General features: G+C 36.6%; 1 pseudogene across 1 annotated transcript in view; it reads left to right on the top strand.

Moving 5' to 3' along the window:
- LOC309972333 (centrosomal protein of 78 kDa-like) overlaps window positions 1-16,973 on the top strand; it is a 72,969-nt pseudogene that overhangs the window by 25,809 nt on the left and 30,187 nt on the right. Inside the window, exons 10-14 of the transcript in view lie at window positions 296-373; window positions 1,617-1,775; window positions 2,597-2,768; window positions 3,091-3,139; window positions 3,694-4,123. The product of the transcript in view is annotated as a centrosomal protein of 78 kDa-like (transcript). The remainder of the gene's footprint in view (window positions 1-295; window positions 374-1,616; window positions 1,776-2,596; window positions 2,769-3,090; window positions 3,140-3,693; window positions 4,124-16,973) is intronic.

Below are 16,973 nucleotides of genomic sequence, written 5' to 3'. Positions count from 1 at the left end.
ACTTTTCTTTCTTCTTCTTAACTATTTCTGACTTGCTATGTTATACGTATATGCCTTTTATGGTGGGCTGCCACAAATTTATGTTGGAAAAAGTGGAATTTAAATAAATCTTTACTATGCTAATTTGATAGATTTTGATAACTCATTTCACTAGCATGGTACGATATTACCAGTAGCAGACTAAAATCTGAGTTCACTTCTGGCTCTGCCCCTAAATCCTGATGAGTCCTATAGCTGGAAAGGCTTTTGGATATTATACTACGAATTAGTTATAACATTTACTCTGTTTGTTTAGGAAAAACTGGAGGAGTGCCTAAAGCAGTTAAAGGAGGAAAGAGTAATAAGACTTAAGGCTGATAAATGAGTCAATGAAGTAAACAATTTCTTATACTTTTAGGAGTGTTTTGGTTTTATTTCGATTTGATTTTAATCCATATACACATAGTTTGTAAACTTTAAAACTGTAATATGTTGCAAATTGGTTGTATCATATGGACTTTTGCATTTACTGGTATTTAGTGATCATATGATCTATATTCCAGAAAGCATGTTTTTAAAAATATGAAAATCTCGTTGTGTGTGTGTGTGTGTGTGTGTGTGTGTGTATGTGTGCGCGCCCACATGCGCTTTATGACATTAGCTTATGATCTGTTCATGATTCTTTGATTCAAGAAAGCACTTCTTGTGCATATACTATATATACAGTAGCATAAAAGACATGATGAGACTCTCCTGGCAATGAATTAGGAAAGTGAATCATTTAAATAAATTTAAGATATTGGAAAACTTCTAAGAATGCAATGAAAGATAAAAATATATACTATAAGAATTACATTAGGTAATGTGCATGAAAGCAGGGCATAATCTAAAAAGTTCTAAATATACTTTATCAGAGGTTGAGCGTAAGGAGGAATTTTTCAAAGTGCATATCCACTGGATTGGCGGACACTCATTCAATAAATGGTGAGCACCTGCTTATATAAGGCAAAAGGGGCATTATGAACATAACAGCCTTTCTGAGAAATACTGGAGTTGACCTTATAGGGGGTTTTAAGTGCATAGGTGATGAGCGGAAGGGGAAGAGTGCACGGGAGTGAATATTTTGAAGGAGCCAAAGAAAACATTGGTGATCGTACATTTAATAAATTGGGTTGGGTATGATTTAGGACTTTTAAACGTAAGCATTAGATATTTTGTTCACTAAAGTTAATTCTTAACATTCAGCAGAGTTGTAATATGTTTTGTTCAGATCAGATTCTATAATTCACTTTCTAATTTAAGGGAAACTTAAAGCAGGTAATTTTCTGATGTGGAATGAGGCTCCATTATGAATTGAACCAGTTAGAAATGTGATCTTTCGTGAAAGATCATTAATAAAACGATAACTTTGGTTTACTTATATACCACCTAAGCGTTATATAGGAAACTTTGTTGGGTGCCTGGGGGTTTTGGTTATTATGTGATAATGGTCTCTGTCTTTACTGGTGGAGAGTTAGGTTAATTACAGATTAATTACATTTTGAGTGTTTTAGTTTTGTTCCTTGAAACTAGGCAAGACTACTTTTGATGACAATGAGAAAAAAATCATGTCAGACATTTTCTGTCTTCTTTTATAGCTAGAACATGAAAATGCCCAGTTAAGAAATGTAACCTTCTCTTTGTCTGAAGCCCTTCATGTCCACAAGCATGATCCTGGATGATGAAGGTGTTTTGGGCAGCATTGAGAATTCTTTTCAGAAGTTCCATGCTTTCTTGGATCTCCTTAAAGATGCTGGGTTAGTTCATTTCTCTTCATGGCGTTCTTCTCTTTGCGACTATAATGGTAGTTTGCTGAGGAACTGGAGCAATTTTCATCACTTATGTGGCCATATTTAGCCAAATTTAGTGTAATTATAGGTAATATAGTTGACGTTTTAAAAGTAGGAATTAAATTTTTTAAGAAATGCAAATAGGGGAGCCTGCTTTGGTAGAGTGGGGAGCCCATTATAAAAGAGTAACCTGTAGAGAGTAATTAGTAGGTACAGTTTTTTGTAAAGACTAAATTGAAAGCAGTTTTCATTGAAAATATTCGGGAATGGATAAGAATTTTCCTATCTTTCATTTACTTTGCTTGTTTGGTAAGTTTGAATTAAAGTTATTTTTGTCTTAGACATAAAAATTATTATTAATCTGCAGGGAAGATATAGGTCAGTGGTTCTCAACCGTGAGCAATTTTGCTGAAAGAGGGAAGTGGAGATTGATAGTTGATGGAGTGGTGTTTTGTCAGTGAATGAGTTGGTGTTGGGAAGGAAGGAACAAACACATTCTTGGAAACTGGAGGAAAGGTGGTAAAGAAGTGTGGGAATGGAGGTGTGACTGGCAGTGGACGGGGTGCACAGTACATGTTGAAGCTGCTAGTGAGACAGTGGGATGTCTCCTAGAGGATGAATTTGGAAAGGGCTGAGAATTTGGGGGAGAGAGAGGCTTGTAGTATGGAGTAGGATGTTGGCTTTTAAGATTTTAGAAGTATTTCATGATTGTAGGTCTGGGGAAATCTAAACTGCTCTTCTGTGATTATAATAACCTTTATCTTTTCTCCTCTCCTCCTCTGGTCCAGGCTTGGGCAGCTGGCCACAATGGCTGGTATAGATCAGTCAGATTTTCATTTACTAGGTCGTCCCCAGATGAACTCTACTGTTAGTAGTCCACCTAAAGAAGAAAAGAAGGCACTTGAAGAAGAAAAATCAGAATCAAAGCAGAGTGCCCCAGGACCAACGCAAAATCTCCAAGTAAGTGGAGAGGACAGCACTTAAGGATTCTAAGAGTGATTAGCAAAAAGGAAATGACCAAGTCAGAGAGAAAATAATAATGGTCAGTCTCTAATAGTTCACATGCTCGGGAGCTAGAAGACTCTGGAGTCCTCTCCAAATCTGAGATTAGTAAATGTGGGCCCGTTTCATGATACTGTATTGTTGTACATAAGAAAACTGGAAGTTCTTTAGAAAGTGTATGAGTTAAAGCAAACTCTCCTTAATGAAGAAAGAAAACATTACAGAAAATATTCCAAATTTTAAGTTGTATAAATGTCTGTTCTATTCATATTTTATCTAGGTTTCTATTTGTATGCAGTCAGCTTAACAATGAAGGAACACTAATGGAGGTACACGTACTGATATAATTTTTAAAATAAGTAATCTTGACATAGCTGATACGTAAGATATTACAGTGACTCACCTGGTCATGGGAATGGGAGGGGAAACCTGTCAGCTTTTCCTCCAGCCTCACTTGGAGCCCCCTTCGCCCAGCTCAGCCAATCTCAGACTGGTCTTGGGAACTGACTGGTCTTGGGAACTGACAGTCTGGTCACAAACTATATTATATACTGTTCACATGTGCCTGGAGGATAGCAAAGAAATTAATTTTCTTACAGAGTAGGGTTTTATTTTTAGTGAGGGGAAGGAAATGGGTAATAACTACCCCAGTCACCAAAGTCTGAAAATGTAGCGGACATAGCCTTGGATATAGCTAGGTTAAGCTGAGAATCACTTGGCAGGATATAATTAGAGAAAAACTGGCTCTGAAATCTTCTGAATAATCAATTGACTGTGTTAATAATAAGATCACAGAGTAACACTGAAGTTTTGAACTCTACTTTTTAATGGTTGGCTTTGTTCATCACTGAATTTTTGCCTTGTCTTTTGTCTTTCCCTCCAGTTTCAGAAAATGACAGGTGATGCTGGGATTCCTTTGCCTGTCGACTCCTTCCATGTTCCAGTCTCTACTCAGGAGGCCTTAGAAACTTCCAAAGACAAGCTGGGGGTCGCAGTCACAGAGCAGTGGCAGGAGTCTTTTGAAGATTTCATTGCTAGAACATGTTCTCCTTCAGCAGACGTCATTTCTGGAACTGGAAGTCAAAGAAAAGAAGAGGAATTACCTAGAAATAGCAGGTCTTCTTCAGAGAAAATGACCAGAGCATAATATACCAAAAACTACTCTGCTAAGAAACAACCTGGGAAGGACCTGCATTCCTGCTCTGACTCACCTGTAAAGCAGAAAAGCAAAGGAATTGGGCAAAATAATTCTTTGCTTAATGAACCAATTAGAAGTGAGTCTTCGAAAAAACACATTTCTGTTAAGAAAGAGAGTACAATAGTGACTGTTTCTTCAAAGACAACTAAAAGTAAACTCAGTCTACTAGAACATTCTGAAAGTGATACTCTTGGATCTGATTGTGAATTTCCAGAAAGCATCCATATTCCATCACGCCTAACATAGGTCTAAATCTTTTAAAATCTTTTAAAATTATGTTTTTGCCTTCAAATTTTAATAAATTATTTATGTTTTTATTATAGCATATGGTGTTTAAAAATACTTGACTGGAAGCCATTAGAGAAAGATTTATCTATACTTTTTTATTATAATGAAAGTTTTGGTGTATTTTTCCTTGTGACAGTTTGCACCATTCATTCAGCTAGTGTTTACTGAGGGCTTCATATGTACAGTACTTTTCTGGGTGCTATTGCTTTCAGCAGTGAACAAAATAAAGCTTTTGCTCTCCTGGAACTAACACTCTGTGGTGGGAGAAAACATAAACAACAAAACAGGGTAAGGGGTAAAAAGAGATGGGAATAATAAATCGAATAGTTTTACCATTTGGTTAACTGTCAAACTATTATAAATCGTATGGCCAGAAGCCATTGACATATTTTAATTCACAATAACCAGAGAGCATCAAACAATTTACCAAGGCACTTAACCGTGTTTATGGATTACAGCAACAGTATGAGGTAGGGAACTATTACCATCCCCATTTATAGATGAGGAGTCTGAGGAGACATTATGTGAGTTGCCCAGAATTACACAGCTGTAAGTAAGTGGGAAGCTGGGATGTGACCAGAACCCATGCTCTTTTTTTTTAATGTATGGACTTTATTATGTTTCATTTGTTTCTGATTTATGTGATTTTTTTAAAGATTTTTTTTGATGTCGACTATTTTTAAAGTCTTTATGGAATTTGTTACAGTATTGCTTCTGTTTTATGTTTTGGTTTTTTGGTCACAAGGCACATGGGATCTTAGCTCCCCAACCAGGGATCGAACCCTCACCCCTTCCATTGGAAGGCGAAGTCTTAACCACCGGACCACTAGGGAAGTCCCCCTTCTGTTGTGATTTTTTATGGCAGTTTTTTTAAATTTTATTTTTTATTGACGTATAGAATTACAGTGTTGTGTTAATTACTGCTGCACAGAAAAGTGACTCATTTATACATTTATATACATTCTTTTTCATATTCTTTTCCATTACAGTTTATTACAGGATATTGAATATAGTTCCCTGTGCTATACAGTAGGACCTTTTGGGGTTTTTTTAAATACATCCACTTTTAAAAAAATAAATGTATTTATTTTATTTTTGGCTGTGTTGGGTCTTCATTGCTACACGCGGGCTTTCTGTAGTTGCGGTGAGCGGGGGCTACTCTTCTATGCGGTGTGCAGGCTTCTCATTTTGGTGGCTTCTCTTGTTGCAGAGCACGGGCTCTAGGTGCATGGAGTTCAGTAGCTGTGGCACACAGGCTTCAGTAGCTGTGACTCGCAGGCTCTACAGCGCAGACTCAGTAGTTGTGGCAAAATAGTCAATAATTTAATACTGAATGGAGAATTAAGGACTCTAGAGCTAACCTTTGGAGAAAAGTAAGAACAGAAAAGATAAGATTTGGAACACTCATTATCCCTGTTTTCATATAACAGGGTTTCTTGTCATCCAACTATTTGTTATCTACATCCTAATTTTAAGGTGTCTATAGATTCCAGCCCTTCTAAGTCAGCAAACTGATCATCCTGTTTCAGCAAATTACTCACTGATGGATTCATAACATAAACATAATACCGTATAATAGAAATAAAATTCAACTTTAAAGTGAAATTCTGAATTTTAAAGATATAATATCATGAAGCCATTGTAAATAATACCAGAGATCTGCTGGGTTAAACATACAAAGCCATTGATAAATGAGGATGTGTAGTTAATTTAAAAAAGAGATACAATAGAAGTAAAAGAAAAAACAATTGAGTATCAAATAATTAAGAGAAGGCCTTGGAAAACTGTTGAATTTTTACCAGAATTAGCCTGTTTGAGCTGCTAACATTGAACATGCAGTGAAGGACAGTTTACTGTCCCATAAACCAGTTTTGCTGAAATAATCACTCAAAACAAAATGTAATTCTTTTTTTTTAATTGTGGCACTTGTGCTTAATTAAAATTTAACCTAAATTTTACTGGCTATAAGAGAAAATATACTGGATTCGTTTATATAATAACATATTTTGACATAAATTTCAAATGAAAATTATTTTCAAATGTATTTTCAATTACTCTTCAGTCACTACAGATGATTTTAAGTATATGGATTTTTTTTTCATGTACAAATCATCCTTGAAAAATAAGGATTCTTTTACTTGAGTAGGACTTATCTTAATCCAGAGATCAGATCTAGGTCCAATAGACAAAATTTTAAAACTTAAAATTTTCTAATAGTAAAAGGCACTTAAAAGGTTAAAACCTCCTAACAGACCAGCATTCCGACTATAGAATCAGCTGATTTATGGGTAGTGAGCATTTTGTTATCAAAATACTCATCCACAGCTGAGTGAGCCTATAGCATGGATACATGGTAGATTTCTGTACCAGAAATTGGATGAGCTTGTGTGTGGATCTCCTTCCAAATGCTAAGATTTCAAGGGCTTAACTGAGACCAGAACAGCATTTTCCAAAGTTGCTAGAAACAAAGAGGCCTTTAAAATGTTCCACTGACAAAGGGTTGTAGAGCCAAATAAAGTTTAAAAACACTTCAGACCAAACTCTACTTAACAGTGAAATTCACAGAGCACATTATAGCTCATTCCACATCTCAAAAGTCCTGCAGTCACGAAACATGTTTAAATTTACTGAACCCAGGATTTCTCAAGTTTATTTTACTACAAAATCCTTTTTCTTACATTTTTTTTTCTTTTTTGTAGACTTCACATTCACTAATGTCCCATGGGAGCATAGGTGATATTCAAAATATTTAACAAACTTCAAGTGAAGGCGCTAAACAATTAGGAAGCTGTCTTGACTAATCAGACTGACCCTAAAACTAGTGTTCTTTGGATCACTATTTAGAGGAAAAATCTGGTTTAAAACTGAGATCTTAATTGATAATCTAACGCCATCAATCTGCAAAGTTGCCTTAATTAGTAGGGTTTTTTTTTCTTTTTTTTGGTTACAGTTGCTGGACTTTGTGTAGCTGATATAATGTAAATCATTTCAAAAAGGTCAAATGTATGATGTCACATGTTTTCTAGCATCAAATCCATTTCACTAAGTCTAAAATAATCTCTTTCAAGAGACGCAATATTTTTTTAACCCTGGAAGGTTCAGTTCTAACCTTAAAATAACTTAAAGACACTTTTCAAAACTAAACTAAAAATTGAAAAAATAAATAATAAGTAGAAAAGGGCAAGAGCTGAAGTAAGAGACATTTTCACTGGCCATTAAAAAAATTCTCTTCTTAAATCTGATTTTTAAAAATGAATAGAAAAGACTGGCAATTAACTTATTTTCCCTGGTGACTACTGCCTGTTTGGGGTGATACAAACATTTACCTAGATAACTGTGCTTTAGGAGTAATAAGAATTATATTTTTGGTCTCTGTCCCAGTTTCTGCCACAGAGTTTCTAAAACCCTTGGTATTTCCTAAGTGATGAGATGATAATGGTGTCTTTTGTTATGTTAACAAGGTGATCTTTAGAAAGCACCTAAGGATGGGACGGGGCAGCCTGTGGAGTCAACCTTGTGATTAGAGGTTGGACCTTTCAGTCCTACCCCCTTGCCCTCAGGGCAGGGAAGAGCCACTCAAGACTGAGCTCAATTGCCCATGGCCAATGAGTTATTCAGTCACGCCTGTGTACTGAAGCCTCCATAAACCCCCAAGGACAGGGTTCAGGGAGCTTCCCAGTTGGTGAGCACATGGAGATTTGGGGAGAGTGGGCTCCATGCTTTCTCCCCATACCTCGTCCTATACATGTTTCCTATCTGGCTGTTGCTGAGTTTTATCATTTTATAATACACCAGTTAATCTAGTTAATAGAATATTTCTGTGAGTTCTATGAGTCACTTGGGCAAATTAATTAAAGCTAAGAAGGGGGTCGTTGGAACCTCTGATCTATGGTACAAGGGTCAGAGGCACAGGTAACAACATATACTTGGTGACTGGCACCTGAAGTGTGTGTGTGCATTCCTGCTGGACTGAGCCCTTAACATGTGAGATCTGATGCTATCTACAGGTAGATAGTGCCAGAACTCAGTTGAATTATAGGACACCCAGCCGTTTGAGCACTGCTACGCTCTCTCATTGGAAATGGGGTGCTCAGGACCACTTAATGCTTTCCAGGCTCTGGCTTCTGTGAATTCATGACAACAGTAACCTCTGAAACATACACATGTACCTTTGCCACAAAAAACTTCTGATAGACACATAAGAAATTAATAAAAGTTGCTAAGAAAGGGGGTAAGGGACCTAACATTGGTTGGATGAGGGGGAAAAATATTCCAGAAGGAATTACTACTACTATCTATCTTTTGATAGTATGTGATTTTTAAATATGTGATCTCATTAGATTTTCCAAATACAAATAAACAATTATCATTTTTTTAAAAAAAGGCTGAAGAAAATGTAGTTTTATATACTTCAGGAAAAAGAAAATTGAGGGAGGATTTGATTATAGTGTTCAGTAGGCCAAGAAATGTGAATAAAGAAAGAATTACTATAAAGGGGCCAGAAAAATGATTTAGGAGACAAGACTTTAGGAGACACTTTCTGATAAGCAGAGCAGTAACTCTTGCCCATTTCCTTTGTTTTTGGCCACGAATGGTTAAAGGCTCCTGTGAGAGGGCTACAAGGGGACTAGTGTCCACATCAAGTGGATAGCTTAGATCCTGATACCAACTACTGGAAATTATCCAGGGCCCAGGAAAGAAGTACTGGTAAGCTGCAGTTGCCAGCACGGTGCTTGGTAGATGTAAATATTTGTGGGTCTGCTAAATTAATGGTAAGACTATAATTCATAATACCTTGCACACAAACTAGATTGGTAAGTTTTCAGTGGATGACTTTATTACCATTCCGAACTCAGTTAGATGGAACAGTACTCCTCAATGACTGAGAAATCAATCTTCCTCAATCTTCATGTATCACCATCGGCAAACATTGCTCTCTGTCACAGATTACCTGCCTTCAGCTATGGATGAGACAGTGAGATGCATTTCATTCTCCTCTTCCTGGACACACAGAACAATGACCTTTTCTAACCTCCCTTGGAGCCAGGCAGAGGTCAAGTTTTTGCATTCTTGTTGAAAGGGTATGGGTCTACCACTTTCAGGCCTGGTCAGGAGATATTATGCATGATTGCCCATGTTCCCTTCTGCTGTAGTTTAGGTAGTCATGCATTTAAGACACCACCTCAAGGTGGAGGGGGCATGGGTTCCTGATTCACTACTTGAAAGCAATCTGCTAAGAATGAACCACCTAATTCACACGGGTCTCTGACAAGAGAAATAAACATATTAAGTTAAGACACTTGGCTTTCAGGAGTGTTTGTTATACTACCTAGCATCAATTACCTTGAGTAATTCATTGCTAAACTGGTACACTGGTAATAACCACGGACTAGTGATGAGTCTACTTAATTCCAATCCTCTCCATTTCTCATTGCTGATTTACTCTATACTCACCAGAAATTATTTTTCATAGGACTTCTTGATGACCATGTCAGTCTAGAATTATCCATAGTACCTCTATGTCTATCTCTTCCTCCAATTCAACTTCCCAGTAGGGGACTGGCATTACCCCTCTGTGTAGATACAACCATGGAGGATCAGGTCCTAATGAGATCGTATCTAGAAGGGCCCTGTTCTGCAAGGTTAATGGTTTATTTTGCTATACCTTGGATTCATATGTTGATTTAAAATAAAAAGTGACATGATTTTTGAAGGTTGAAGCTGAGTGGCTGAACCAAATTTCTATAATCAAGTTAACATATATTTTCCCCCTGAGTCTGTACTAGGTCATTTCTTAAAAATTATTTTTTCTATCCTATGAATCTATATGTTTACATGAGCATTAGTTATTATTCCCAACGTCTATGTTATGGACGGAAAATAGGATTCTTCTTGTGTCCCAACTCAAATCAAACAGTAAAGCATTGTTTACATTATACAAGGTTTACATTGCACAGGACTGTTTATATTCTACAAGGATCCTGAGGTCATGTCTAGATCCAATGGGGAAAAATGTCGTAATAGATTAGTAAGGACTGTAATGAAGATGGAAGGGGAAAGTGGTGGCATATGTGCTAGGCATTTATTTCCCCAACTGAGGTCATTTCCTTGTCATGTATCACAATGCTACTGTAGTTGCTCATGTGCTGCAATCCACTGCCCACCCATCCACCCATCTAACATTTTTGAGGACTTAATCTGTGCCAAGGACTCTACTCTCTGCCTGAAAGGCAAGTGAAAAGTACAACCCAGGTCTTTCCTGAAGGAGCACATAAAGGAAGACTGATCTCTGAATAGTAAGTGACACAAGATAATGGCTGAATGGGTGGTTGCTTTTTATCGTGTACTTGCAGGATAGAAAGCAGAGAGAAAAATAGCTCCAAAGAGTTGGACAGTTATATTATCATTGATTTTCGAGTGACCACCAATTAAAGGGCATGCTTAGCAGCTAGAAATGAGGACCTCATTAGATGACTACAAGAGCCAGACACTTTCAAAACTTTCCCCTAAACTCTCAGTTCCATTTTCATTTCATGAAGAGACAGCTTGGGAAGTCAGAGGTCATGCTCTTGTATGTCCACAACAGGGATGACTTAAGGCACCGGTAAGCTCCTGCTGAGCTGCCACCTAAGGTCATACGACTGTGAATCATGGCGGGATATAATGACTTGGGCAACATTCTTTCCTGCAAATACGTACAAGATGGATGATGAATAGTATTGAAGTATAATATATGGTGCCGATCATGAATTTAAATTCCCTCAGAAATGGAGGAGAAACAATTAGCAAAGGGCATTCTTGACTTCGTTGAGCAGCAATGCCTCTCTGACTCCCGAGACACTCATTTTCAGCAGTCAGGCCACAAGATGTGTCTTCAATTTCTGCCAAATCTAGTTCTAGCTAGATTTTGGGAACTAATGGGAACATGATCTTAATGGATGTCTCATGTTTCTCATGCAGTGTGGCTGTGGAATTTTATGGGATGGAGTCAACAAAAAAGACAGGTCCTTTTTTAAAGCATTCTTTATATCTGTTCAATCTTGTCACTACCATAGTGTCCTACTAAAAGGACGTTTCAGGGACTGTGTGAGGCCTGGTACAGTGCGTTTTTATAGTCAGAGTGGGTCAGCGGATGGAGAATCACATGAGAGAAAACAAGAGGATGAGGTGCTATTCCTGGCTCCAGCTTCACCTCAGAGAATGACCTTGGCAGAAGCACTTAACCTCACTTTGAATCTTTGAACCTCAGTTTTCTCATCTGTGAAATGAGGAAAGAACATCTGCCCCTTTGCTCCCTCTCAGGATTGTTGGAGGATTAAACAGATCAGGGCTATAACCTGAAGTACGGTGAACTCATGAGGAAAAAAATTAGACATCACTTAACTGTATAATATTCTTTTTAATCATTACTAATTTCCAAAGGTGAAGAAAACCTTGTTTAAAAAAAATATGTAAGCTGATTGTTTTTCTGGAAACAAAATAAAGGCTCAACTAGCAACCCTGCATTATAAAAAAGAACCTGAAATGCACATTCCAAATCTACTTCGAGACAGAAAGACCCCCAAATTCCTTCCAGTTTCCTAAGATTTTTCCACTATAATTTTTTTCGTTATTGTCTTCTTCATAAAATATTAGTTATATTTTGGGGTTTTGCTATTGCATAGTTTAGCATATATAAGGAAATCGTCTTTCCAATTCACTAATAAAAAAGGGAGTACAGGAGAGAAGAAGGAAGAGAGGGAAGAAGGAAGGAATAAATAGAGAACAAACCCACGTGGCTAGAAGAAACTGACCTGAGAAGACAGAACAATTCATAATTTAAAATACTATATAATACAAATGAAGTTAAAGATGTGTTTGCCCAGAAGAGGACTGACTTGAAGTAAACTGATATGATTTTCTGGATAACACCGTGTATTTCCCTGCTTTAGTGAAACAGTCACTCATAGAAGAGCTCTATCTACAGGGAAATTATGAAAGAAATAATCTTCATTTCTCCATGATTCTTTAAAACCAAATTGGACTTTATTCCTTCTTATTTCTCTCTCAAACTCCACTCTTTGACATAGAAAATAGCATTCTGGAATGACTTAGAATTAGAGATCAGTCAATATTTCATGATTTTTAAGGTTCTTCATTATGAACAATGTGAATTTGGACCCAATAATCCTAATCCTAGCTTTTTCTTTAGTTCTATAGTTCTATTAGGCCATGTTGTTAGAGCACTGTTTACGCTTATTGCCAATAGTCTCTGGATTGGAGGTCAAACTGTTACTTACCTTCTTCAGCATACCCTTCAATGATTAAATGCCCCCAAGGACTTTTAAGAATCATTTTCATCTTGTAAATATTTTTAAATTGACATCTTAACTTTATAGTTGCTTCCCGTGTGAGGGAAAGAGACTAGGGTGATGGAGGGTTTTTGCTTCTTACTTTGTATTTTTTCAAGTACTTATTACTTTTTAAATTAAAATCAAGGAACCAGCACAAGAATGCTAGTAAGGTGTAAGTGAGATGTAATGCTTGGTGTGCATAAGGGTTCAATGGTCCACTGTGAGAATGCAGCCTTTTGAACAACCTCAGTGATAAGTGGGAACCACCTGTCCAAGACTATTTTATTTAAGATGCAATACTCAGTTCTATCCCCTTCAATACATTTTAAGTACCCCAAGCTAGAATAATGGGGCTAGAGGTGCAAGAAGAATATTATACCAAACAGGGGCAATATAAAAAAAATTACAATCAAATTTTAAAAATATAAGTCAAAAACCTAAATACACTATTATTCCACGGAATTTTAAGGTATATTAAAAACATTGTGATAGGATGTTTCAAAAATTATGGCACAATCCCCTTCTGACACCCTCATTCCTAAGTCACCACTTCAGCGGGACTGGGCTTTGGCATACTCAACCCACATGATGAGACAATAGCAAAAGAGCTTGATGGCTCAGTTGCCGAGGACTAGCCCACTAGGTTCTGAAGACAAGTGGACCAGGTGCTCCCACTGTCCATGCCAACCACCGAACCTGTGAGTGAGGCTGTCTCAGACCAGCTCTCACTCAGCTGATCCATCAGTTGACTAAAACTGCACGAAGGAGTCCAGATAAAACCAAAAGTAAACACTACCCAGATGAATCCAGTCCCAAATGGCCAAGTAATTGCTATTTTAAGCCAGTAAGTTTTTTGTTGTTGTTGTTTTGTTTTTTATATCTTTATTGGAGTATAATTTCTTTACAATGGTGTGTTAGTTTCTGCTTTATAACAAAGTGAATCAGTTATACATATACATATGTTCCCATATCTCTTCCCTCTTGTGTCTCCCTCCCTCCCACCCTCCCTATCCCACCCCTCTAGGTGGTCACAAAGCACCGTGCTGATCTCCCTAAGCCACTAAGTTGTGAGGTGGTTTGTAATACAGCAAAAGCTAATCTATACTCTAATACGATTTGGTCAAGAGGGTTTATCCTTGAGAATGCAAGGTTGGTTCAGTATCAGCCAATCAATTCATGTGATTCACTGTATTAGTTAAAAAAAAGGAGAAAATCATATCATCATTCTTTTTAGATAGAGGAGATAAAAAGCATCCCATGAGGTTCAAAATCTATTGGGTAGGGTAAATTTTATAAAACTAGATCCAAATAATAACTATCTTTCCTTGATAAAGGCTATATACCAAAAATACATGGCACATGTATACACTAACAAAAATTATTATACTACTAATTTTTTTTAAAAATTAGCATTTCCTTTAAGGAGAGAATTGAGATAAAGATTTCTAACATTACTGGTCTATTGGAACTAACCTTTTTGGAGCTGTGTATTGAGAGAAATAGAGAGAGAAGGTTTAGAAGAATATAGATAAAAATGTCATATTTATAGATTGTTTTGATTATGTATTTCATTGGAAACACAGGAAAATCAATAAGCTATTAAATCTAAGAAAAGAGCTCAACATAGGGGCTGGAAAAAAATTAATACACCAAAATCAATTGTGTTCCTCCATAGCATCAATATCTAGATACAATACAAGATGAATTTACCATAGTAACAAAACCTATAGAAAGTATGGGGTTTCACCTAATAAATTATGCAGAAAACCTTCATAATGAAAACTTTATTAGAGGACACATGAGTAAAAGACATATATATCACAGGTACGGATGAGATGACTTGCTATAAAAATATAAATGTCCTTATATTAATCCATAAAATTAAATGCAACTGTAATAAAAGGCCAAGCTTTTTTTTTTTTTTTTTTTTTTGAGGGACAGCATAAAAAAGTGATTCTAAAATGTATCTGGGGGACTTCCCTGGTGGTGTAGTGGTTGAGAATCCGCCTGCCAATGGAGGGAACATGGGTTCAATCCCTGGTCCAGGAAGATCCCACATGCCACGGAGCAACTAAGCTGGTGCACCACAACTGCTAAGCCTGCACTCTAGAGCCCACGAACCACAACTACTGAAGCCCACGAGCCTGGAGCCTGTGCTCCGCAATAAGGGAAGCCACTGCAATGAGAAGCCTGTGCACCACAACAAAAAGTAGCCTCCTGCCCCACCCCTCGCTGCAACTAGACAAAGCTCGCACGCAGCAATGAAGACCTAATGCAGCCCAAAAAAAGAAAAAAAAAAAGAAAAAAAAAGAGATTGCTCTATCTCCTATAAAAAAATTAAAATAAAATAAAATAAAAAGTATCTGGAAGAATAAAGTTCTCCATACAGCTAAGGTAGTTTTGAAAAATAAGCTCAAAATGGAGAATGTGCCCTATACATTAAGATATATTGGGAAGTCATGATAGATAAGAACTGTGTGATGCCCTTGGAAGAAACGGCAAACAAGAAAACAAATCAAACAGGTGGCCTAGAAATAGAGCTATATACAGATAGGAAGTTGGCACATGAAAGAGATGGAATCATAGTCCAATGGAGGAAGCTGAATTACAGCTTTTGGGGAAACAGTCTCATTTTAAAAAGAGATATGAGGCTGGATCTTAACCTAGTGATATCACTTATGTTGTACCCAGTCCTATATAGCTCACCTAATCTTCACAAAAAAATCCACAAGGCATAAACTATTATCCTCTTTTCACAGGTGGAAAAACTGAGGTATGAGAGATAAAATGACTAGCCTAAGAAGTACATGGTGGAGCTGGAACTTAAACCCCACAGAAATCATTCTATTAACCATTATGTTATATAATTCCACCTAATGTACAAAACTAAAATACAACAGTTTTAATATCTAAATGTGAAAAATAAAATCTAGAGAGAATAAAAGAAATTGCAAGGTAATATATTTGTGATTTCAGGGTAAGAGATGAAATAGATCTTTGAAAAATAAAGAAGCATACATTGTATGAAGCAAAAGTGATGAATTTAACTATATTAAAATTATAAATTTATTAATATAAAAAATCGGATTTAAAAAAATGGGCAGAAGAGCTGAATAGACATTTTTCCAAAGAAAACATACAGATGGCCAACAGGCACATGAAAAGATGCTCAACATCACTAGCCATCAGGGAAATGCAAATCAAAACCACAATGAGAGATCACCTCACACATGTCAGAATGGCTATCATAAAAAAGAACAAAACGAACAAGCCTTGGCGAGGATGTGGAGAAAAGGGAACCCTGGTACGCTGTTGGTGGGAATGTTAACTGATGTAGCCACTAGAGGGGTGGGATAGGGAGGGTGGGAGGGAGACACAAGAGGAAGAAGATATGGGGACATATGTATATGTATAGCTCACTCACTTTGTTATAAAGCAGAAACTAACACACCATTGTAAAGCAACTATACTCCAATAAAGATGTTAATAAAAACAAAAACAAAACAGAACAACCATATAATCCAGTAATTCCACTCCTGGGTATATATCTGAAGAAAACAGAAACACTGATTTGAAAAGATGCATGCACCCACATCCAGTGTTTATAACAGCATTGTTTACAATAGCCAAGATATGGAAGCAACCTAAGTGTCCATCAACAGATGAATGAATAAAGAATACGTGCCATATATACACAATGGAACACTGCTCAGCCATAAAAAATGATTAAATTGTGCCATTTGCAACAACATAGATGGACCTGGAGGGTATTATGCTTAGTGAAATAAGTCAGACAAATACTGTAATGATATCACTTATAAGTAGAATCTAAAAAATAAGACAAATGAATGAATACAACAAAACAGAAACAGATTCACAGATATAGAAAACAATCTAGTGGTTACCAGTGGGGAGAGGGAAGCGAGAGGGGCAAGATACAGACTGGGAATTAGGAAGTGCAGACAACTATGTATAAAATAAATGAGATACAAGGATATATTGTAGGGCATGGGGAATACAGCCAATATTTTATAACAACTTTCAATGGAGCATAATCTATAAAAATATTGAAACACCATTGTTGTACACCTGAAATTAACATAATATTGTAAATCAATTGTACTTTAATAAAAAATTAGAACTTTATGTACAATAAAGGATACCAAAGTCAGACTGAAAAACAGTTGATGGGTAGAAGACATATACATTATCTAAAACCCAATAAAGGACTCAAAATCTGAATACAAAAACTTCTACATCTCTAAAGACACTGAATACTCAATAGAAAAATGAGCAAAGGTCATGATAGGCAATTCATAGAATGGAAAACATGAATAGCAAGAA

This window comes from Leucopleurus acutus, assembly GCF_964270905.1.
Source record: "Leucopleurus acutus genome assembly, chromosome: 15".
NCBI classification, from domain to species: domain Eukaryota; kingdom Metazoa; phylum Chordata; class Mammalia; order Artiodactyla; family Delphinidae; genus Leucopleurus; species Leucopleurus acutus.
The sequence above is the reverse complement of the archived record's forward strand: the minus strand, read 5'-3'. Positions and strand labels throughout refer to the sequence as shown.